Here is a 23,206-nt window from a genome sequence, read left to right as displayed (position 1 = left end):
GCTAAGGCTGCGCCTTGCTACCTTTACCCCTTTCCTCTCCTGAGCACGCTCAGCTACAACTCTAAGTGGGTTGGGCTGCGCTCAAGATGGTGAGGGAGAAAACATAGAACGTGGAGTGTTCCGAACCTTATGGAATAATTGTCCTTCTTTTGACAATGTCAATGAGAACAATCTCTTTATTCACACAATGTAACAACACAGCCCTCTACACCCTGAACAGTGGAGTAGGGGGAAAAACAGGGGGAAAAACAGTCTTGGTATCTTTCCTCCCTTCACCTCCTGTGTGCGTTCAGCTCTGCACCTCTGGTGGGCTGAACTACTCTCAGTGTGGTGAGTATTAGCGCGTTCAGAAAGAAGTGGGGGCGCCGATACACTAGGAAACTTCGTCACCGTGGTAATCGGGCCCTCCGTGAACGCAGCATGGGTCTGGATCGCACCAACCGAGACCTTAGTCTGTGATAGTGCGCCACCTAACGTGGTTATTATCAGCGCGTTCTGAGAGAAACGGGCGCCGATACGCGGTTACGCCCGTAACCGTAGTAATCAGGCCCTCCGTGAACGCAGCATCGGGTCTGAACTGCACTGACTGAGGCGTTAGCCTGAGACAGAGCGCCGTCCCGGATAGCGGTCTGCGTCATCATGCCATTATCTGGCTGAGACTGCAGCCTGCTACGTGAGACACTCACTACGGCACTCCTAGGAGTCTGTAAAGTGAGGTCTTTATAAGGTACACTTAATACCTTTTATATACCTGCCTTATGTGTGCATTCAGCAACGCACCATGGTGGGCTGAGCTGCACTCATAGTGGTAAGAGAGAGAGCGAGAGTGAGGAAGGTCGAACGCTCTCGGATGTATTATGGAAAAGGGGCTCTTTTTGACAGTGTCAAGTAGAGCCAACTCTTTATTACACACATCAACAAAAAACATTCTCCTCCATACACTCAACGGTAGAGTGGGGGGACAGTGGGCTCGGTCACAGCGGGCGCTGTGCCGTCTTCCGTTTTCTCCTCGCCTGTCATAAACGGCGTCTCTTCTGGCCGCCCCTTCGGGTGATGCCAGGATGACGCATCCCTCTCTCGCCGGCACCTCTGGCGCTGCAGGGGGGCGATGCCCGCTCCCTTGCTGCTGGAGAACGCCGTCTGACGCCAAGTTGTAGCGAGAGTAACGCCGCCTCTCCATCATATCCACTTCCGGGTTGGAGGAATAGGGGCAGCTTAATCTCCCACTGTTTAGCAGCCCACTCAATGAGATCTGAAAATTCAGAGCACAGAGAGGCTGTGGCGTCATCATCCAGGGATGTAATGACCTCACAATTTCCTGAAGGAAAAGGGGTGTTAAACATCTGGGTCAGTGTAATGAATTGTTCCAATAGAATATTCATTTCTTCCCCAATAGCCCTGTCATCTCCTGAGTCAGCGCCTTCAGATGATGCCCCTCAGCGCTGAGACTAACATTGATAGCACATCCTCAAGAGGAATATCCTCCCTAAAAATGCCCAACGCTGCTTCCACTCCTTCAAAAAAGGAGGCGCAGCTGGCGCATAGTGGGGGATTAATGAGGCCGTCCCTGGCATGCTGTGTCCCTCAACCCACGAAACATAATTCGGGGGTGACAGCCGCCAAGGGGAACAGCGACATTGAGCTCTGAAAAGAGCTTTTGTTAAATACTTACCCTATGGGTAAGCTTGGTGTGCTCATTGTAGGAAGACGTTGATGGCTGGATATCAACGACGAAAATCTTCCTGAGTCTTCGTAAGGCTTCTTCTCTAGTCCAGTCGCTGAAGATAATGGGAGACAGATTGATGGAACGGGGTTCCTTATATAGGGACACCTGTACTCCTATTGGCTGTAGGTGTGTGCATATTTTATTTTCAGGCTGTTCTGCCCTAGGGCAGAGGGTAAACCACTAGGAGCAGAGCTCCCCTATGGGGCGGAGCTCCACGATATAGAACTGGAAGGGACATTAGAATCCTCTAATTAATACTCCCTGTCCACTCATAGTGGCTCATACTTTCCTACTAAATAGTATACTGAAGAAAAAAAACACTATATGGAATGGGCCCTTTTGAAGCGGATGTGGGTGGCTCTTAAAAGAGCCTTTGGGTTCGAGTCGGGGTGTTGAGGTTCCGAAGAGAGTGCGTTTAACCGCCGAAACCGTACAGGGTGCGTCCCTGACGTTTCAGAGCGTAAAACCACGTCCATGGCGGTAACGGTCTTCCTCTTGGCGTGCTCGGTGTAGGTGACTGCGTCACGGATCACGTTCTCCAGGAACACCTTCAGGACACCGCGGGTCTCCTCGTAGATCAGACCGGAAATACGCTTCACGCCGCCGCGGCGAGCCAGACGGCGGATAGCGGGTTTGGTGATTCCCTGGATGTTATCGCGGAGAACTTTGCGGTGACGCTTGGCGCCTCCTTTTCCGAGTCCCTTGCCGCCTTTGCCTCTTCCAGACATGGTGTGTTCGCTAGTTGAGTTCAAGTGAATGAATGACTTCAGCGCCGGTGCGCTATTATCTGCGTTTGGCCGACCTGATTGAGGCCAGTGGCACAGAAAGCGCGCCTCTGTTATATGCTCTCTCTAAAGAGCAAATCACCATGGTGTGCAGTACCCAAATTTAACCACAAGATGGACTCCGTGCTCCACTGTAAAGTTTGGGCCTCTGCATGAGTCTCTCAGCAGCACTGCAACATGGGACTTTCAAAGTTTAACTGCCATAAATGTTATTCATGTCATTATTAATGTTATTCATGTCATTATTCATAGGTTTTACATAATATCATTATTATTTGTACAACTTGTATTTTGAATATTGATTTCGCTTGTATTTATGTGATAGGAACTATCTGTACATTCTATGTTTTGTTGGGACGCTTTTAGTGGTGACAAGTTCCAGACATCGCGGTAAAGTAGCGGCGGTAAAGTTTAGTACTCTGAAAGATAAGTTAAATTAACGACGTGTTTATTTACAAGTATTCTTGTTTCTAAGTGGACCCATTTCCCTCTCAGTTGTGTGCAGCCAGCGAGGTATGTTCATTATGTTAATTATTTGTCGCGCATATTTACGTGCAAGGTTTCTGTAACGTGAACGCCAACTTGTGTTTTGTACATGTGTTGAAATGTATTTAAACAGTTCGACGGTGGATTGATGACGGTGGAGAATTTAGTAGAAGAATAAATCCGTCAGTGACCAGAACAGCGGCGTCGTGTATTTCCTGGAGGGAGTGATAGTTAGAAAACCCTTACCTCGAGTCCCCGAAATCTGTCTCGTACTGCTGCAGTGACCTGGTGTGTAGCTATACCTTTAACAAAAAAGAGCGTTTCAAACTGGACAAGTTCAGGTTAGTCCCTCCCTGTTTCGGCCGCTTTGTTTCCGTTTGGTTCCTGATGAATATACCCAGTATGAAAATGTATGCACTCACTAACTGTAAGTCGCGCTGGATAAGAGCGTCTGCTAAATGACTACAATGTAAATGTAAAGGCAACGTTCAGTCGCCAAACGTTGTGGAATGTTTCAGATATAGTTACCACATATAGAGCCGACCTGATTTCTTATTCTAAATGTCAGAGAGACATGTTTGTTCATAGCAGAGGCCTATATCTATCGGAACGTTAAAAACCGTTGGGTCCTGCTCAGCGAACATGCCCCAGTTAGTTTAGTCCCGGGCAATGACTATAATTGTATCGAGACATGTTTGCGGCTTCTTCTTTGGACTTTATATGTCGGTTGGCAACCAACTTTAAGGTGCATTACCACCACCAACTGGACTGGAGTGTGGACCTCAGTTCATCTTTCAATCACCCACGTCGGTAGATGCTCCTAAAAACCAATGAGGAGATGGGAGAGGAGAGGACTTGCAGCGGGTCGAGAGTCACAAATAGAACCGAGTTTTATTTTAGCGCCTGGCCACGTAGACGCTCGCTAACACTGTGGGTGAAATGATTGAATAACGTGTTTGTGTGTACATTTATTTAGCAACGAGCGTTCGGCCAGGTTAGCTTGTAATGCTCCGTGCGTTGGCCCGCTGGCTGGCAGCATGTTCGACTGGGCGTCAAGAATTCAGCATAGCAAGTTTAAATGAAGGTCTGGTTATTCACAGGTAAATAGTAGTAATATGCTCTAAACCGCTCTGGTAACAACGAACTTTGCTGCCCTGTTTCCAATCGTCCACATGGCTGGGTGAACCTATTCAAGTAAGTAAATACATTTTGAAAATGTAAAAAAAACAACGATGTATTATTAGCTAACTAGCTACAGTGCATGCTAACTCAAATGAGCTGCTAACGTAGCTAGCTATCTAGCCGACTTTACATACTGTATAGATAGCTAGCTAAGTGAATTACATTTGACCAGCTACCTAACTTCATATTAGCTAGCTAACTTGATGTATTTATCACTGTATAAAAAAAAAACTCCCAAATGCATTTGTAGGTAGCTAGCTAATAGCCATGGAGGAGGGTGAAAGGATAGCAGCCCCATCTGTCAAAGTGAGAGAGGGTAGGCTGTTCTGGAGAGGGCAGGTTCTGTTGTGTAGTTCCAGTCCCTAGAAGTGAGGCCGGAGATAACAGTAACATAATATTCAGTGCGGTCTAATTTTAGTATAGTGAAGTCTGTTTCTTGTGAGGTTTTCTGTCCTCAGGTACAGAGAGCAGTGAAAGCCTGTCTGCAGATGAAGAGGTCCCGATGAAGAGCAGTGGTTCTCTGTCGTGGTCCTGGGGACTCGAAGGGGTTGCACGTTTTTTTGCCTTAGCACTACACAGCTGGTTCAAATGATCAAGCTTCAAGTGGTATTTATGTGTTCATTTGTGATTCTATCCTTGATATGATCCTGCTATTGTCACATGCACGTAGTGCGCACATGCATCTACCTATCCAATGTTATCACGATTTGTTATAAGGGATATGATACTTTAGTAATCCACAATGACCTGGTGATGTAAAAAGTCTAATAATGGCATTATCTTCCATATTCCTGCAGATACCTTGTAACTGGAGATTCCTTCAAAACGATTGCCTTGAGTTACTGTGTAGGGCACTGCAAGGTTGGGTGACCAGGGCCAACTGGGACTGCCTCCTGGGGGAATTCAGGCCTGTGTGTGAAGGCTTCCTGTGTCCTGCATAACTATCATGAGGATGGACACGAGGACCAGGAGGGGATCTGCAGCTCGCCACCGTGTGCCAGAGGAGAGGTCTGCTGCTCTGCAGGATGTTACCAGGATGGGGTCCAACAACGCAGCACAGGAGGCAATCCGTGTGCGGGAGATCTTCACCTCCTACTTCTTCGAAGGGTGCGGTTCCCTGGCAACACCATAGACTACACTATGCACAACCAAAGGCTCGTTCATTCACCTCTGGCCTGCTGGCCCCCCTACCTCTGCGGAAGCACAGTTCCCGCTCCGCCCAGTCAAAACTGTTCGCTCCTCTGGCACCCCAATGGTGGAACAAGCTCCCTCACGACGCCAGGACAGCGGAGTCACTCACCACCTTCCGGAGACACTTGAAACCCTACCTCTTTAAGGAATACCTGGGATAGGATAAAGTAATCCTTCTACCCCCCCTTACCCCACCCCAAAGAAAGAAAGAAAAATTAAAAAAATAATAATAATAATAAAAATAATACATATTGTAAAGTGGTTATCCCACTGGCTATAAGGTGAATGCACCAATTTGTAAGTCGCTCTGGATAAGAGCGTCTGCTAAATGTCGTAAATGTAAATGTTTTAAGAGCCATCCACATTGCAATAAGAGTATTCTTCCATTGACTTAGCTTCGTTAACTGCAGTTATTCAATTCCCAGTTTCTCTCCTTTTGAGTTCTACTTCTCAGGTGAGGATGTCAGTACAAAAACAAAACAGGCTCTTTTAAGAGTCACCCATATTGAAAACAATTAGACACCCTATAACCCACACCTACACACTCAATCTGATTGATGGATTGTGCAGTAAGCAAGCTCAGGTGTAGAACTGTGGCTCCTTCCACCTCCAAAAGGACAGGCCAGAGGACCAACCATGGAGAACAGTAAGACACTCCATTATTTATATAACTACACTGTATTGTTTGTCCTCCTGTGTCTGTGCATGTTTTCCAGTATAAAGTACTCTGCAGCCACTTAGTGTGGACACCAGGTGAGGCCACACACAGAGATTCCTGTTGAACACTGTCTCTTTAACTACCTTATTTTCTCAATAAGTCTCTCTCCTTCACTTCATCCCTCTCCTCCCTTCTCCCTAAATCCTCTAGGTTATATCAGCTGTGTTGGTGAACCCCTCCCGCATCTGAACTGGCTGTCACAGAGGGCACAGCATGATCAGAGGTGAGAGGTCACTTGGTCGTGTCAACAGGAAGTATTATTAAAGAGATGCTTTACATTGAAATACAGAGAGTTGTAGTAGTCCCAGAGTTAATGATACAAGGTCAGTTTTGCATTTCACTTTATCACAATTCCAGTGGGTCAGAACATTACATACACTAAGTTGACTGTGCCTTTAAACAGCTTGGAAAATTCCAGAAAATGATGTCATGGCTTTAGAAGCTTCTGATAGGCTAATTGACATCATTTGAGTCAATTGGAGGTGTACCTGTGGATGTATTTCAAGGCCTACCTTCAAACTCAGTGCCTCTTTGCTTGACATCATGGGAAAATCAAAAGAAATCAGCCAAGACCTCAGAAAGAAATTGTAGACCTCCACAAGTCTGGTTCATCCTTGGGAGCAATTTCCAAATGCCTGAAGGTACCACGTTCATCCTGCCGTCATACTGCTCAGGAAGGAGACGCGTTCTGTCTCCTAGAGATGAACGTACTTTGGTGTGAAAAGTGTAAATCAATCCCAGAACAACAGCAAAGGACCTTGTGAAGATTCTGGAGGAAAAGGGTACAAAAGTATCTATATCCACAGTAAAATTAGTCCTATATCGACATAACCTCCTGTGCAGTGGTCTAAGGCACTGCATCGCAGTGCTAGCTGTGCCACTAGAGATCCTGGTTCGAATCCAGGCTCTGTCGTAGCCGGCCGCGACCGGGAGACCCATGGGGCGGCGCACAATTGGCCCAGCGTCGTCTAGGGTAGGGGAGGGAATGGCCGGCAGGGATGTAGCTCAGTTGGTAGAGCATGGCGTTTGCAACGCCAGGGTTGTGGGTTCGATTCCCACGGGGGGTATGAAAAAATAAAATAAAACTGTAAGTCGCTCTGGATAAGAGCGTCTGCTAAATGACTAAAATGTAAATGTAATAACCTGAAAGGCCGCTCAGCAAGGAAGAAGCCACTGCTCCAAAACTGCCATAGAAAAGCCAGACTATGGTTTGCAACTGCACATGGGGACAAAGATCTTACTTTTTGGAGAAATGTCCTCTGGTCTGATGAAACAAAAATAGAACTGTTTGGCCATAATGACCATCGTTATGTTTGGAGGAAAAGGGGAAGGCTTTGCAAGCCGAAGAACACTCATCCCAACCGTGAAGCACGGGGGTGGCAGCATCATGCTGTGGGGGTGCTTTGCTGCAGGAGGGACTGGTGTACTTCACAAAATAGATGGCATCATGAGGATGGAAAATGATGTGGATATATTGAAGCAACATCTCAAGACATCAGTCAGGAAGTTAAAGCTTGGTCGCAAATGGGTCTTCCAACTGGACAATGAGCCCAAGCATACTTCCAAAGTTGTGGCAAAATGGCTTAAGGACAACAAAGTCAAGGTATTGGAGTGGCCATCACAAAGCCTTGACCTCAATCCTATAGAACATTTGTGGGCAGCACTGAAAAAGCGTGTGCGAGCAAGGAGGCCTACAAACCTGACTCAGTTACACCAGCTCTGTCAGGAGGAATGGGCCAAAATTCACCCAACTTATTGTGGGAAGCTTATGGAAGGCTACCCAAAACGTTTGACCTAAGTTAAACAATTTAAAGGCAATGCTACCAAATACTAATTGAGTTTATGTAAACTTCTGACCCACTGGGAATGTGATGAAATAAATAAAAGCTGAAATAAATCATTCTCTCTACTATTATTCTGACATTTCACATTCTTAAAATAAAGTGGTGATCCTAACTGACCTAAGACAGGGAATTTTTACTAGGATTAAATGTCAGGAATTGTGGAAAAACTGAGTTTAAATGTATTTGGCTAAGGTGTATGTAAACTTCCGACTTCAACTGTAAGCTGTGTTGGTGAACCCCTCCCTCATCTGGACTGGCTGACAGAGGGCACAGCAGGATCAGAGGTGAGAGGTCACTTGGTCGGGTCAACAGGAAGTATTATTAAAGAGATGCTTTACATTGAAATACAGATATAGATGTAGTAGTCCCAGAGATAATGATACAAGGTCAGTTTTGCATTTCACCTCCTGATGATGATGATGACTGACAGTGTTAGAATAACATGCCATCTCTCTCTCCATCTGTCTCCGTCTGCAGGTATGTTTTGATGGGTGCCAACCTCCAGTCCAGTCCATCTCACCCGCTCTTAAGATCACCTTCTGGCCAACTGGGGGCCCCAAGGCTGTTAGGAGACACCGCTAGAGACACTATTATGGAATTGTGATGACCTGAGAGAATATTAGGGTAGCACTGTAATTCATTAATCATATGCTGTCTTCCCTAGTAGCACTGTAATTCATTAATCATATGCTGTCTTCCCTAGTAGCACTGTAATTCATTAATCATATGCTGTCTTCCCTAGTAGCACTGTAGTTCATTAATCATATGCTGTCTTCCCTAGTAGCACTGTAATTCATTAATCATATGCTGTCTTCCCTAGTAGCACTGTAATTCATTAATCATATGCTGTCTTCCCTAGCAGCACTGTAATTCATTAATCATATGCTGTCTTCCCTGTTCCTCTATTCTTACCTCTTTCCCTTTCTGTCTTTGACACTCTTTCTCCCACCTCTCTCCCCACCTCCTCTTTCTCACACCTCTCTCCCCACCTCCTCTTTCTCACACCTCTCTCCCCACCTCCTCTTTCTCACACCTCTCTCCCCACCTCCTCTTTCTCCCACCTCTCTCCCCACCTCCTCTTTCTCCCACCTCTCTCCCCCCCTCCTCTTTCTCCCACCTCTCTCCCCCACCTCCTCTTTCTCACACCTCTCTCCCCAACTCCTCTTTCTCCCACCTCTCTCCCCACCTCCTCTTTCTCACACCTCTCTCCCCATCTCCTCTTTCTCACACCTCTCTCCCCACCTCCTCTTTCTCCCACCTCTCTCCCACCTCTCTCCCCACCTCCTCTTCCTCCCACCTCTCTCCCCACCTCCTCTTTCTCCCACCTCTCTCCCCACCTCCTCTTTCTCACACCTCTCTCCCCCACCTCCTCTTTCTCACACCTCTCTCCCCACCTCCTCTTTCTCCCACCTCTCTCCCCACCTCCTCTTTCTCACACCTCTCTCCCCACCTCCTCTTTCTCACACCTCTCTCCCCACCTCCTCTTTCTCCCACCTCTCTCCCCACCTCCTCTTTCTCCCACCTCTCTCCCCCCCTCCTCTTTCTTCCTCTGGTTTTATAATGCACACCAGATGTGCATTGAAGTACAGATTTAACTTCTATTTAGAATATATATTACAATTATATTTATAATGCATGTATTATGTGTTTATAACACTTGGATAATGAACTTCTTTCAATAAAGCGTTTCACATTCTCTACTGGTTGAAATTAAGTCTCATTTGATGAAATACTACACCTATCCAGTGTCCTCAGATCAATGCAGATGAAGGAAATTAGATAGTGAGATGAACCGGTTTAGTGAGATTACATCAGGGGTGTCAAACGTACGGCCCGCGGGCCGAATCCGGCCCGCAAACGGATTTAATCCGGCCCGCGAGATGATATGACTGAAAAAGTATGTTTCACAGGCATTCATACCTGAACTGCACCTTTATTTGCCAATGTAGAGTACATGATCAGTGAATATATTCAATGTACAGAACACTATGTGGGGATCTCATGCATGGTAATAACTACATGTATATAAGACTTGCATCCTTGGCACAAAGTTATATTACATTCTACTCAATCCATAGGCTTCATTAATGTCATTCAGACTGTTTTGAAGTTGATACAACCGGCTATGATAGCTGAGGTTCATAGCTAGGTTCTGAACTAATATTTACACCAAACGTTTTAGGGTCCACATACACAGATCAGCTACATAGCTAGCTACACATCCATAGGCATACAGGTACATTTATCCTCCACTACACAATAAGCAAGAAAATAGTTAGCTACGTTACTTCAGCTGCAATGCATTGCAAATATCAGCAAGGCAAGTTTACAAAATTCTACATTCAATTTGCAGTAAATGCTTTAGCTAGGTAGATTTTTTTACATCCACCGTTTCACAAGACGACAGCCTGGTTTTCAGAATTACAATTTCATTCTCGCGTCACAACACCCATAAAGCTAGACAGCTAGCTGGCTAATGTTAGCCAGTCAGATAACTTGCTAAATAGCGATTTTCGTAAATTAACTTTATGACCAAAAAATATGCATAATCGTTTTGTCTCTACATTAACTAACATATTCCTCGCAACTGTAAATGTTTTTGCATGATTCGTTATGACGTTATAATTACTTATGTTTGCTTCCATCCTAGTATATTTGTCAGCCATCTTTGCTGAAGAAAGTCTCTCAGCCTTGGGTCGCATAGCGTCAAAGTCGTCATGGGAACCACTCGATATGATTGGTTAATCGCTCAGCGGTCCGCCGCTGGTGATTTGCATAAAGTTGGCAAAAAGTTTAACTTTTTCAACGCCTCCTTCGCGCCGCCCAAAGAGACTCATGCAGAGGCCCAAACTTTACATTGGAGCACGGAGGCCATCTTGTGGTTAAATTTGGGTACTGCACACCATGGTTATTTGCTCTTTAGGCCAGCGTTTCCCAAACGCGGTCCTGGGGTCCCCCAAGGGGTGCGCGTTTTGCAAATTGAGCAGATCCGTTGTCCCCCAAACGGGAAATACCCCTTGGCAACTGGGCAGAGGACCTGTCCATTTCAGCACCGCGGACCTCCCCTATTACCCGTGTTGTGAGTGGAGATGCAGCACAAGCGCTGTCCATTCAACGGTGCTGAATACAGCAACGCATGCGCCGATCCTGCATTTGTACTTCTTGATGGTAGCAAATGTTTTGGTGGAGTTTGACTATTATAGATTAAAAAAACAACGGATCGGCGCAATTTGCAAACGGGCACCCCTTGGGGACCCCAGGACCGCGTTTTGGAAACGCTGGCCTAAAGAGCAAATAACCATGGTGTGCAGTACCCAAATTTACCACAAGATGGCCTCCGTGCTCCACTGTAAAGTTTGGGCCTCTGCATGAGTCTCTCAGCAGCACTGCAACATGGGACTTTCAAAGTAAGTTGGCATGCAATGTTTCTTCTGGACTGCATTCAAGGCAACTAATGACACACAACTAATAGTGTCAATTATTCATCTGAACACAATTCTTGTAACTATTCGGCCTATATTATCACTCGTTTCTTTTCCCCCTCCTTTGTAAAGCATTTTACTGTGCTACTATAGTCCAAAGGAAGTGGATGATGCCAGACGGTTGTATATATGGTTGTATATATATATACACACACACACTGAAGCTAGACTTCAGGCAACGAAAAGATGCAATACGTAGCTTTTAGACGTGTTAGTGAACAACATACATGGTGGGTAATGTAGAGGTGCGTGTATACATGGAACAATTGTGCCTTTTTGATGGAAATATGGAGGTGGCTCTTAAAAAGAGCCTTTGGGGTTGAGTAGTCAAGTTAAGTCGCAGTAGCGAATTTACTTGGCTTTGACTGCCTTCTCGGTCTTCTTCGGGAGTAGCACTGCCTGGATGTTGGGCACACACCACCCTGAGCGATGGTCACACCGCCGAGCAGTTTGTTCAGCTCCTCGTCGTTACGGACGGCCAGCTGCAGGTGACGGGGGATGATACGAGTCTTCTTGTTGTCACGGGCAGCGTTGCCGGCCAACTCCAGGATCTCAGCAGTCAGGTACTCGAAGCACGGCGGCCAGGTAGACTGGTGCGCCAGCGCCCACACGCTCGGCGTAGTTGCCTTTGCGCAGCAGCCTGTGCACACGGCCCACGGGGAACTGGAGCCCAGCACAGGATGAACGGGTCTTTGCCTTCGCCCTGGCCTTGCCTCCGGTTTTGCCTCTTCCGCTCATATTGGTAGCTTGAGAAAGTCACAGAAAGTCTGAATGAGCCGCTTGCCACTTCGAGAGCCGTACTTATACCTCGCCACAAGAGGCAACGATTGGCCACCGGGCTGGTGTGGCCTTATCCAATTGGAGCGAGGGACAGAAAGACGACTAGTTCTATATCGTGGAGCTCCGCCCCATAGGGGAGCTCTGCTCCTAATGGTTTACCCTCTGCCCTAAGGCAGCAGCAGCCTGAGACAAAATTATGCACACACCTACAGCCAATAGGAGTACAGGTGTCCCTATAAGAGGGGGTGCCTCCCCTCAATCAGCCTCCCTTTTTCTTCAGCGACTGGACTAGACTGAAGAAGCCAAGAAGAGACGAAGAGAAGACTCAGGACGAAGAAAACGCCGTCGATTTTCCAGATCATCGACGTCGTCCTACAATGAGCACACCAAGCTTATCCATAGGGTAAGTATTTAACAAAAGCTCTTTTCAGAGCTCAATGTCGCTGTTCCCCTTGGCGGCTGTCGACCCCCGACATATGTTTCGTGGGTTGAGGGACACAGCACGCCAGGGACAGCTTCATTAATCCCCCACTATGCGCCAGCTGCGCCTCCTTTTGAAGGAGTGGAAGCAGCGTTGGGCATTTTTAGGGAGGATATTCCTCTTGAGGATGTCTATCAGTGTTAGTCTCAGCTTCTGAGGCATCATCTGAAGGCGCTGACTCAGGAGATGACAGGGCTATTGGGGAAGAAATGAATATTCTATTGGAACAATTCATTACACTGACCCAGATGTTTAACACCCCCTTTTCCTTCGGGAAATTGTGAGGTCATTACATCCCTGGATGATGACGCCACAGCCTCTCTGTGCCTGAATTCTCAGGTCTCATTGAGTGGGCTGCTAAACAGCGGGAGATTAAGCTGCCCCCATTCCCTCCAACCCGGAAGTGGATATGAGGAAGGGGCGGCCGTTACTCTCGCTACAGCTTGGCGTCAGACGGCGGCCTCCAGCAGCAAGGGGGAGTGGGCCTCGCCCCCCTGCAGCGCCAGAGGTGCCGGCGAGAGAGGTCATTAAAGCGTCATCCTGGCATCACCCGAAGGGCTGCCAGAAGAGACGCCGTTTATGACAGGCGAGGGGAGAGAACGGAAGACGGCACAGCGCCTGCTGTGACCGAGCCCACTGCCCCCCACTCTACCGTTGAGTGTATGGAGGAGAATGTTTTTTGTTGATGTGTGTAATAAAGAGTTGGCTCTACTTGACACTGTCAAAAAGAGCCCCTTTTCCATAATACATCCGAGAGCGTTCGACCTTCCTCACTCTCGCTCTCTCTCCTTACCACTATGAGTGCAGCTCAGCCCACCATGGTGCGTTGCTGAATGCACACATAAGGCAGGTATATAAAAGGTATTAAGTGTACCTTATAAAGACCTCACTTTACAGACTCCTAGGAGTGCTGTAGTGAGTGTCTCACATAGCAGGCTGCAGTCTCAGCCAGATAATGGCATGATGACGCGACCGCTATTCGGGACGGCGCTCTGTCTCAGGCTAACGCCTGAGTCAGTGCAGTTCAGACCCGTGCTGCGTTCACGGAGGGCCTGATTACTACGGTTACGGGCGTAACCAACGTATCGGCGCCCCCGTTTTCTCTCAGAACGCGCTGATAATAACCACATTGGGGATGGCGCACTATCACAGACTAAGGTCTCTGTTAGTACGACCCAGACCCATGCTGCGTTCACGGAGGGCCCGATTACCCCGGTGACGAAGGTTTCCAGTGTATCGGCGCCCCCACTTCTTTCTGAACGCGCCAATACTCACCACACTGAGCGTAGTTCAGCCCACCAGAGGTGCAGAGCTGAACGCACACAGGAGGTGAAGGGAGGAAAGATACCAAGACACCATCTTGGCTTATCTCAAAGAGACCTCACTTTACAGACCCCAAGGAGTACTGTAGTGAGTGTCTCTCATAGCAGGCTGCAGTCTCAGTCAGGAGACATGACGACGCAGCCGCTATTTGGGGATGGCACACTATCGCAGACTAAGGTCTCGGTTAGTGCGATTCAGACCCATGCTGCGTTCACGGAGGGCCCGATTACCACGGTCACGAAGGTGCCCAGTGTATCGGCGCCCCCCACTTCCCTTTGAACGCGCTAATACTCACCACACTGAGCGTGACTCAACCCACCAGGGGTGCAGAGTTGAACACACACAGAAGGTGAAAGTTAAGAAGGTATCAAGGCGCCGCCTTGTTTTACCTCATAGAGACCTCATACTACAGACTTCTAGGAGTACTGTAGTGAAGGGCTCTGATAGCGAATTGCAGTCACCTAAGATGACGCAATCGCTTGCTGGGGGATGGTGCCCTGCCGCAGGCTGTGGCCTCGGTCAGCGCAATTCAGACCCGCGATGCGTTCAAGGAGGGCAGGAATACGACGGTTACGGGTTTAACCGATGTCCCTACTCCTCTTTCTTTCTCAGAACGCATTTCCTCTCCCCTTTCACGGGAGGCCCACTTGGGCTGTTCCACCACTTTAATGTTGGGGAACAGTGGCGGTAAGGGCCATAGAGGAATACAGGTCCTTCCTACTGGATGCACCACAGCTTCGCGCCCAGCCACTTTCTCTGCATTGCTGGCAGTGGCGAAGAAGCTGCACCCTCTCACGCTGGCTAGAACAGACGTTGCAGAAGGGTTATGCTCTCCAATTCCACGGACCCCACCCCTGTTCAGGGAGTGGTGGAGACGGTGATGAAAACGCCAGACAAAGTGGCCGCTCTGATGACAGAGATTACGGAACTTTTGGCGAAGGAGGCGGTGACAGTAGTTCCCGGGAGCAAAGGAACAAAGGGCTATATTCGCCTTATTTCCTAGTGCCCAAAAAGACGGGGGAGTGAGGCCGATTTTGGATTTACGCATTCTCAACGAGAGCATAACCAAACGGCCCTTCCGAATGCTAACGACAAAACGTCTGCTGGAATGTGTCCAGAGAGGGGACTTTTGTACGAGCATAGACCTAAAGGACGCGTACTTTCATGTGCCGGTTCAGCCGCGTCACAGGAAGTTTCTGCGGTTCGCCTTTCAAGGGGTGGCGTACGAATACACGAGGATGCCATTTGGGTACGCCCCTGGCACCTCGCACATTTTCCAAGTGTGTGGAGGCGGCATTGGAACCGTTGCGTCGTCAGGGAATACGGCTACTAGCCTACCTGGACGACCTACTGGTTCTCGCCCCGTCAGCAGAGCTGGCGATCACTCACACAACACAGACAGTGATGCATCTCACAAGTCTGGGGTTCGCTGTGAATTGGAAAAAGAGCGCGCCCTGGCCCACTCATCAGATTGTCTACCTGGGGATACAGCTAGACACTGTGAGGATGAGGGCTCGAATTTCGGACCCCCGAAGGGTAGCCTTGTTGCTAGCCCTAAGGAAGTGTCAGTCCGAATCACACGGTGACGGCGCTGTCGATCATGTCACTTTTGGGTCTCATGTCGTCAGCCCACTCTGTGGTTCCGCTGGGACTCCTGCACATGCGCAGGACGTAGCGATGGTTTGCCCAACTAAGACTAGACCCATTGCGTCAACGTCATCGGTTGGTGGTGGTTCCCCCTCTCGCTCAGTGCAGACCTAAACTATTGGAGAAACTTGCGGCGTTCTCACGCACGGAGTCCCGATAGGAAAGGTGTCCTCTCACATCCCAGTATTCACGGATGCGTCCCTGACGGGATGGGGAGGGACATGTCAGTCTCAAGCGATAGGTGGTGCATGGCCTCAATCAGGTCGGCACATCAACCTCCTGGAGTTGGAAACGGTTCGACTGGTTCTGACCCACTTCGCGTCTACCCTTCGGGGTCGCGATGTGCTGGTCTGGTCAGACAACCGGACCACAGTAGCCCACATAAATCGCCAGGGTGGAGTCAGGTCTCCTGCTCTCCATCGGGCGGCAGAGGAATTGTGGCTGTGGGCTCACAAGCACCTTCGCTCATTGAGAGCAGCACACATTCCGGGCTACTTGAACGTAGGAGCAGACCTCATGTCAAGAGGGGGTCCTCGAGACGACGCAGTGGTGTCTGCATCCAGACATTGTTCTCCAGATTGGGAACAATTCGGGGAGAGCCGAGGTGGACCTATTCGCGTCACGCGTGAACGCCGCAATGTCCTCTGTGGTTCTCTCTGAGGGAACAGGACGAACCGCCACTGGGAAGGGACGCCTTTGCGCACCAACCGTGGCCGAGAGTTCTCCTGTATGCATTCCCTCCGCTGTCCTGCATTCTCCCACTGCTAGCCAGGGTGAGGTCAGGGGGCTGTCAGTGATACTGATAGCGCCCGATCGCCCGGGGGCTCTGTGGTTTGCGGAGATGAGTCAGATGTTGATTGCGCCACCTTGGCCAATTCCACATCGACGGGACGCGTTGTCTCAGGCGGCTGGCACGATAGGGAAATTGCCCATAATCGGCCAACCACTGAAGGCCTGGCTGCTGAGATGGACAGGCTAGAGCGCCGTGGGTTATCTGATGCAGTGATCAGGACCATACAGGGTTCACGTGCCAGTTCCACTTCTAAGATGTATGCCAGTAGATGGAACGGGTTTTCACGATGGTGTGTCACACAAGGTGTGGACCCCATGAGCTGTCAGGTGGAGAGTATTCTCCCTTTTCTGCAGCTCATGTTTGATAAGCAAAAATCGCCTGCCACGATTAGTGTTTGCAGCAGCGATTTCAGCTTGTCATGAGGGTTTTGGCAGAGACAATGTCTTTAGTCACCCTCTAGTGAAACGCTTCCTATTAGGAACGCGGCGACTTAGGCCAACACCTAGAGTCACGCTTCCTCAGTGGGATTTGCCTTTGGTACTCGAAGCGCTATGTAAGTCGCCGTTCGAGCCATTGAATCAAATACCCCTCAAGATGCTGTCTATCAAGACAGCACTGTTGCTCGCTTTGACTACAGCTAAGCGGGTCAGTGATTTGTGTGCTCTTTCGACGAGACCTGACTGCCTGGCCATCAATGGTGACCTGAGCAGAGCAGTGTTACGTCCTAACCCGACATTTGTGCCGAAGGTTATTAAGAGTTCATATAGGTCACAGACCGTGGAGCTGTGGGCTTTTTCTCCTCCTCCTCATAGAGAGAGAGTGAGGAGAAGCTCCATCGCCTGTGCCCGGTACGCGCTTTGGCGTGTTACGTCGAGCGCACAGCAGCGATTAGGTCATCGCCTCAGTTGTTTGTGTGTCACGGTGCGGCTGCACTAGGTAGACCACTTTTAAAACAGAGGCTGTCTCACTGGCTTTGTGAAGGCATTGAGACAGCTTATGAGGTAGCAGGGCGGCAATTGCCTCAGGGTATCAGAGCTCACTCCACTCGTGGAGTAGCGGCTTCTACTGCCCTTTTTAGAGCAGGAGTAGAGGATATCTGTAGAGCAGCATCCTGGTCGACGCCGTCTCCATTTATCCGTTTCTATCTCTTAGATATGTCTTCTAATTCTCTGGCTCGATCTGTACTCAGCGTGGCTGAAGGGAGATCTTGAGCAAGAAAGAGAGGAGAAGCAGGACTGTGGACACAGGTTTCCATCAGGTCCGCTTTGGTTAGGAAGACGTGTTTTTTGACAGATGTGTTTTCTAACTCTTTGGCTCGGTCTGTAATCAGCATAGCTGAAGGGAGATCTGGAGCTAGGAAGAGAGGGAAAAGCAGGACTATGGACTGGGTTTCCATCAGGTCCGCTTTGGATAAGAAAACATATTTTGTGGCATGAATCCTGACTGACAGGGTCAGTACAGTAGAGGCATGCCTTGATTAACAGAGTATGAGGTCATCTATCTGCTTGTTCAGTTAGTATGACCGAGGTTTTGTTCCCGCCCACTAATCTCTGGGATTCCATTGAGTGAGTGAGGCGGTCTACCGCGTTCATAATGTAGAGTGACACTTGATGTCATTCCATTAGTGGTCGGTAGTGTTTTCACAGGATATTGAGGCACATCTATCTGCTAGTACAGATTAGTATGGCTTCTATTCTGGTGCTCTGCCCACTAGTCATTGGCATTGCCATTGGACTAGGTGGGGCGGGTCTTTTAACCGATGACGCGGTATATTGTGACGCCCGTAGGGGTTTTTAGTTGCAGTACTGCGGGACTCGGTTGCAGCCATTGCTAGGCTTGACTTTCTCGTTTCGATGGGAAGTGTTAGGCTCGGCAGGGAGTACATTTTGGAGCGCTACGCTCCGCCTTAAACCATTAGGAGCAGAGCTCCCCTATGGGGCGGAGCTCCACGATATAGAACCAGGTGTTGAAACAAAAACGACTAGTTACCGGAGTGTAACTCCAGTTCTATGAGTGGAGCGGAGCCCCATAGGGGAGCTCTGCTCCTATTGGTTTACCCTCTGCCCTAGGGCAGAACAGCCTGAAGCAAAATTATGCACACACCTACAGCCAATGGGAGTACAGGTGTCCCTATATAAGGAACCCCGTTCCCTCAATCTGCCTCCCGAGATATTATCTTCAGCGAGACTAGAGAGGGTCGGTAGGGCCTTAAGTCCTATGGGGCTCCGCTCCACTCATAGAACTGGAGTTACACTCCGGTAACTAGTCGTTCTATCATCGTGGAGCTCCGCCCCATAGGGGAGCTCTGCTCCTATTGGTTTACGGCGGAGCGAAACGCTCCAAAATGTACCCCCTGCCGAGCCTAACACATCCCATTCAAAAATGAGAATAGGTCAAGCCCAGCAATGGCTGCAACCAATTCCCGCAGTACTGCGACTAAAAGACCCACCCGGGCGTCACAATATACCGCGTCATCGGTTATAGACCCGCCCCATCTAGCTCAATAGCAATGCCAATGGCTAGTGGGCAGATCATCAGAATAGACGCCGTGCTAATCTGTACCAGCAGATAGCCGTGCCTCAATATTCTGTGACAACACTATCGTCCACTAATGGAATGACATCAGTCACTCTTCATTAAGTGTCCAACAGACCGCCTTACTCACTCAATGGAACCCAGAGATTAGTAGGCAGGAACAAAATATATAAGTCATACTATCTGAATCAGATAGATTACCTCACATTCTGTCAATTCAATACATGTCTCTATGTACTGACCCTGAGTCAAGAGACATGCCACAGATAGCTTTTCATCCGAAGCGGACCTGATAGAGACCTGTCCATCGTCCTGCTTCTCTCTCCTCTAGCTCAAGATTCTCTTTCAGCTATGCTGAGTGCAATCGAGCTTGAAAATTAAAAAGCCTATTCTTGACATAACACGTTTTCCTAACCAAGGCGGACCTGATTGGAACCTGTCCAAGGTCCTGCTCTGTCCTCTCCTTTTAGCTCAAAATCGCCTTTCAGCTCTGCTGAATGCCGACCGAGCTAAAGAGTTGGAAAAACGTGCCATAATATGTTTCTTCTAATAAAAGCGGATTTATGAACATGGTCACAATCCTGCTTTCTTTCTCTGTTTCCTTCTCAAGATCTCCCTTCAGCCACGCTGAACACAGATCGAGCCAAAGAGTTAGAAGACATATCCAACAGATAGAAACGAATAAAAGGAGACGGTGTCGACCAAGACGCCGCTCTACAAATATCCACTACCTCTGTACCTCTGAAGAGGGCAGTAGAAGCTGCTACTCCACGAGTGGAGTGCGCTTTAACACCCTGAGGCGGTTGTTGCCCCGCCGCCTCGTACGCCGTCTCAATGCCTTCACAAAGCCAATGAGGCAATCGCTGTTTTGAAAGTGGTCTACCCAATGCAGCCGCACCGTGACACACAAACAGCTGAGGCGATGACCTAATCGCTGCTGTGCGCTCAACGTAACACGCCAAAGCGCGTACTGGGCACAAACAATGAAGCTTTTTCTCACTCCTCTCCCCATGGGGAGGGGGATAAAAAGCCCACAATTCCACGGTCTGTGATCTATATGCACTGTTAATAACCTTCGGCACAAATGCCGGGTTGGGACGTAACACCGCTCTGCTCAAATCGCCATTAATGGCAAGGCAGTCGGGTCTCGTCGACAGTGCACTCAAATCACTGACCCGCTTAGCGGTAGTCAAGGCGAAGCAACAGCGCCCGTCTTGATAGACAGCATTTTGAGGGGTATTTGATTCAATGGCTCGAACGGCGACTTACATAGCGCTCGAGAACCAAGGCCAAATCCCATCGGGCAGCGTAGCTCTAGGCATTGGCCTAAGCCGTCGCGTTCCCCAATAAAAAAACGTTTCACTAATGGGTGACTGAACGTTAAACCCTTCATGACCAGCTGAAATTGCCGCTGCAAACACTTTCGAATGGTGGAGGCGATTTCTGCTTATCAAACTATAAACTTTCGGCCACGGGCAGTGCGCGAATGCGTCTCTTCCCAATGGCGGCTCGGCCCTGTTGTCTCAGGGAGAAACATAGGGGACACTGCGCGTTCACACGTGACCTGAACAGATCCACCTCGGCTCTCCCGAATTGTTTCCAAATTTGGAGAACAATGTCTGGGTGCAGACACCACTCGTCGTCTCGAGGACCCCCTCTTAACATGAGATCTGCCCCTACGTTCAAGTAGCCCGGAATGTGCGCTGCTCTCAACGAGCGAAGGTGCTTGTGCGCCCACAGCCACAATTCCTCTGCCGCCCGATGGAGGGCAGGAGACCTGACCCCCTCCCTGGCGATTTATGTGAACTACTGTGGTCCGGTTGTCTGACCAAACCAACACATCGCGACCCCGAAGGGTAGACGCGAAGTGGTTCAAAACCAGTCGAACCGTTTCCAACTCCAGGAGGTTTATGTGCCGACCTGATTGAGGCCATGCACCACCTATCGCTTGAGACCGACATGTCCCTCCCCATCCAGTTAGACAGGCATCTGTATACACTGGAATGTAGGATGACACCTTGCCCATCGGGACTCCGTGCGTGAGACGCACGGGTTCCTCCAATAGTCCAGGTCTGCTCTTAGCGAGAGAGGAACCACCACCAACCGATGACGTTGACGCACTGGGTCTAGTCTTAGTTGGGCGAACCACCGCTGTGTTCTGCGCATGTGCAGAAACCCCAGCGGGACCACAGAGTGGGCTGCCGACATGAGACCCAAAAGTGACATGATCGATAGCGCCGTTACTGTGTGATTCGGACGACACTCCCTCAGGGCTAGTACCAATGCTGCCCTTCGAGGGTTCAAATTCGCGCCCTCATCATTACAGTGTCTAGCTGTAGTCCCAGGTAGACTATCTGATGACTGGGCCAGGGTGCGCTCTTTTTTCCAATTCACAGCGAACCCCAGACGCGTGAGATGAATCACTGTCTGTGTCGTGTGCGTGAACGTCAGCTCTGCTGACGGGGCGAGAACCCGCAGGTCGTCTAGGTAGGCTAATATCCTTATCCCTTGACAACGCAGCGGTTCCAATGCCGCCTCCACACATTTGGAAAACGTTCGAGGTGCCAGGGCGTACCCAAACGGCATCCTCGTGAACTCGTACGCCACCCCTCTATGGCCCACGCCGCCGCTATTCCCCAGCACTGGGTTGGTGGAATAGCCCAAGGTGGGCCCCCTTTGAAAGGGAGAGGACACATCAGCTCGTTCTGGGTGAATCGGGGGCTTTGATACGTTGGTTACGACCGTAACTCCAGTAATCTTGCACTCCGTGAACGCAGCACGGGTCTGAACTGCACTGTCTGAGGTACTGGCCTGAGACAGAGCGCTCTTCCCGGAAAGCGATTGCGTCATCATGTCATTGTCTGACTGAGACTGCCGCTTAGCATGAGACTTATCCTTTACAGAACTCAGTCTGAAAGGTGTGATCTCTGACTGTCACCACACGGTGGTGCCACAATGCCTCTCTACTGGTCTTAAGCGGCTGTTCAACGACACACTCAATGTGTGGTGAGCTGCTCTCAGAGCCATGGGCATTGACACGTTCAGAATAATTCGGAGGCTTCCATACCTTGTTGGTATCCCCGCTCTCCGTGAACGTCGCACGGGTCTGATCTGCGCTGACTGAGGCAATGGCCTGCAGTAAGGCGTCATTCCCGGCTAGCGGCTGCGCCTTCATGTCACATTGGGACAGAGGCAACTGCCTGCTATGTGAGACCTTTACTACAGAGCTCCTAGGAGTCTGTAGTAAGAGATCTTTATTAGGTGAGCTAAGGCTGCGCCTCGCTACCTTTACCCTTTTCCTCTCTTGAGCGCGCTCAGCTACACACTCTAAGTGGGTTGAGCTACACTCAAGATGGTGAGGGAGAGACATAGAACGTGAAGTGTTCTGTACCTTATGGAATAAATGTCCTTCTTTGACAATGTCAAATGAGAACCAGCTCTTTATTCACACAATGCAAAAACAACAACAACCCTCCACGCCCTGAACAGTGGGGTGGGGGAACAGTGAGGCCCTTCTGCGTAACTCGCCGGGCCATCCTCCATTCTCTCCCCCTCGCCTCGTCAGAGGTGCTTGCGCTTCTGGGAGGCCTTCTGGTGCTGCCAGGCTGGCCTCGTGACGTCCTCCCTTGCCGGTGGGACCGTCGCTTCCACCGTCGCTGCTGGAGGGGCCGAGCCCGCTCTCCTGCTGTCTGTGGTGTGCGCCTGTCGCCTGGCCCGTCGCCTCCCTGTAGCTCTGCTGGGGCGTTGGAGGTGGGCGGGTTGGCTGGGGCTTTGCTGGTCCTCATTGCCAACGGCAAATGCTTCGCCAGGTGCCTCCTCTCCTCGTCCAGCTTGGCAATGCGCTTCTGTCGCGTCCTTCACTGCGAGGCCAAATAGGCCCTCGCTGGAGACGGGGGCGTTGAGCAAAGATGCCCTGTCGGTCTCCTTCATGGCTGTCATTGATAGCCAGAGGTGCCGTTCTGTGACCACCGAGGTGGCCATGGTCCTGCCCGCACATATGGCAACCGCCTGCGTCAGGTGGAGGATGGCTCCAGAAATTCTGGAGGCCTCCTCCACTTCCTCACTGGTCATCTCAGACCTGCCCGTTGTGAGACGGGACAGGAGGCCGCGAGGAGGGCGATGTTATCGCCGCTGCTACGCTCTGGGCTCCCAGCGTAAAGGATTTCTCAGCCAACTGGGCTGTGAACCTGTCCTTTTGGGCTGGCGGAGTGGCCTTCTTGGAGGCTGCCCAGG

The 23,206-nt window shown here is 49.7% G+C and overlaps 1 protein-coding gene and 1 long non-coding RNA gene across 3 annotated transcripts in view; one reads left to right on the top strand and one right to left on the bottom strand.

Moving 5' to 3' along the window:
- The window catches only part of LOC121560649, a 350,876-nt gene that overhangs the window by 219,650 nt on the left and 108,020 nt on the right, over positions 1-23,206 (bottom strand). The gene's annotated exons all lie outside the window — the stretch shown is intronic.
- LOC121561384 lies at positions 5,657-8,485 on the top strand. 2 transcript variants are annotated; one of them, XR_005999236.2, is made up of 4 exons: positions 5,657-6,016; positions 6,239-6,311; positions 8,125-8,216; positions 8,410-8,485. It is a non-coding gene; the product is annotated as an uncharacterized LOC121561384 (long non-coding RNA). The 2 variants fall into 2 exon arrangements; XR_005999235.2 differs by lacking the exon at positions 5,657-6,016 and having other exon boundaries at positions 6,190-6,311.

This window comes from Coregonus clupeaformis, unplaced genomic scaffold, assembly GCF_020615455.1.
Source record: "Coregonus clupeaformis isolate EN_2021a unplaced genomic scaffold, ASM2061545v1 scaf0230, whole genome shotgun sequence".
In the NCBI taxonomy this organism is placed as follows: Eukaryota; Metazoa; Chordata; class Actinopteri; order Salmoniformes; family Salmonidae; genus Coregonus; species Coregonus clupeaformis.
The sequence above is the reverse complement of the archived record's forward strand: the minus strand, read 5'-3'. Positions and strand labels throughout refer to the sequence as shown.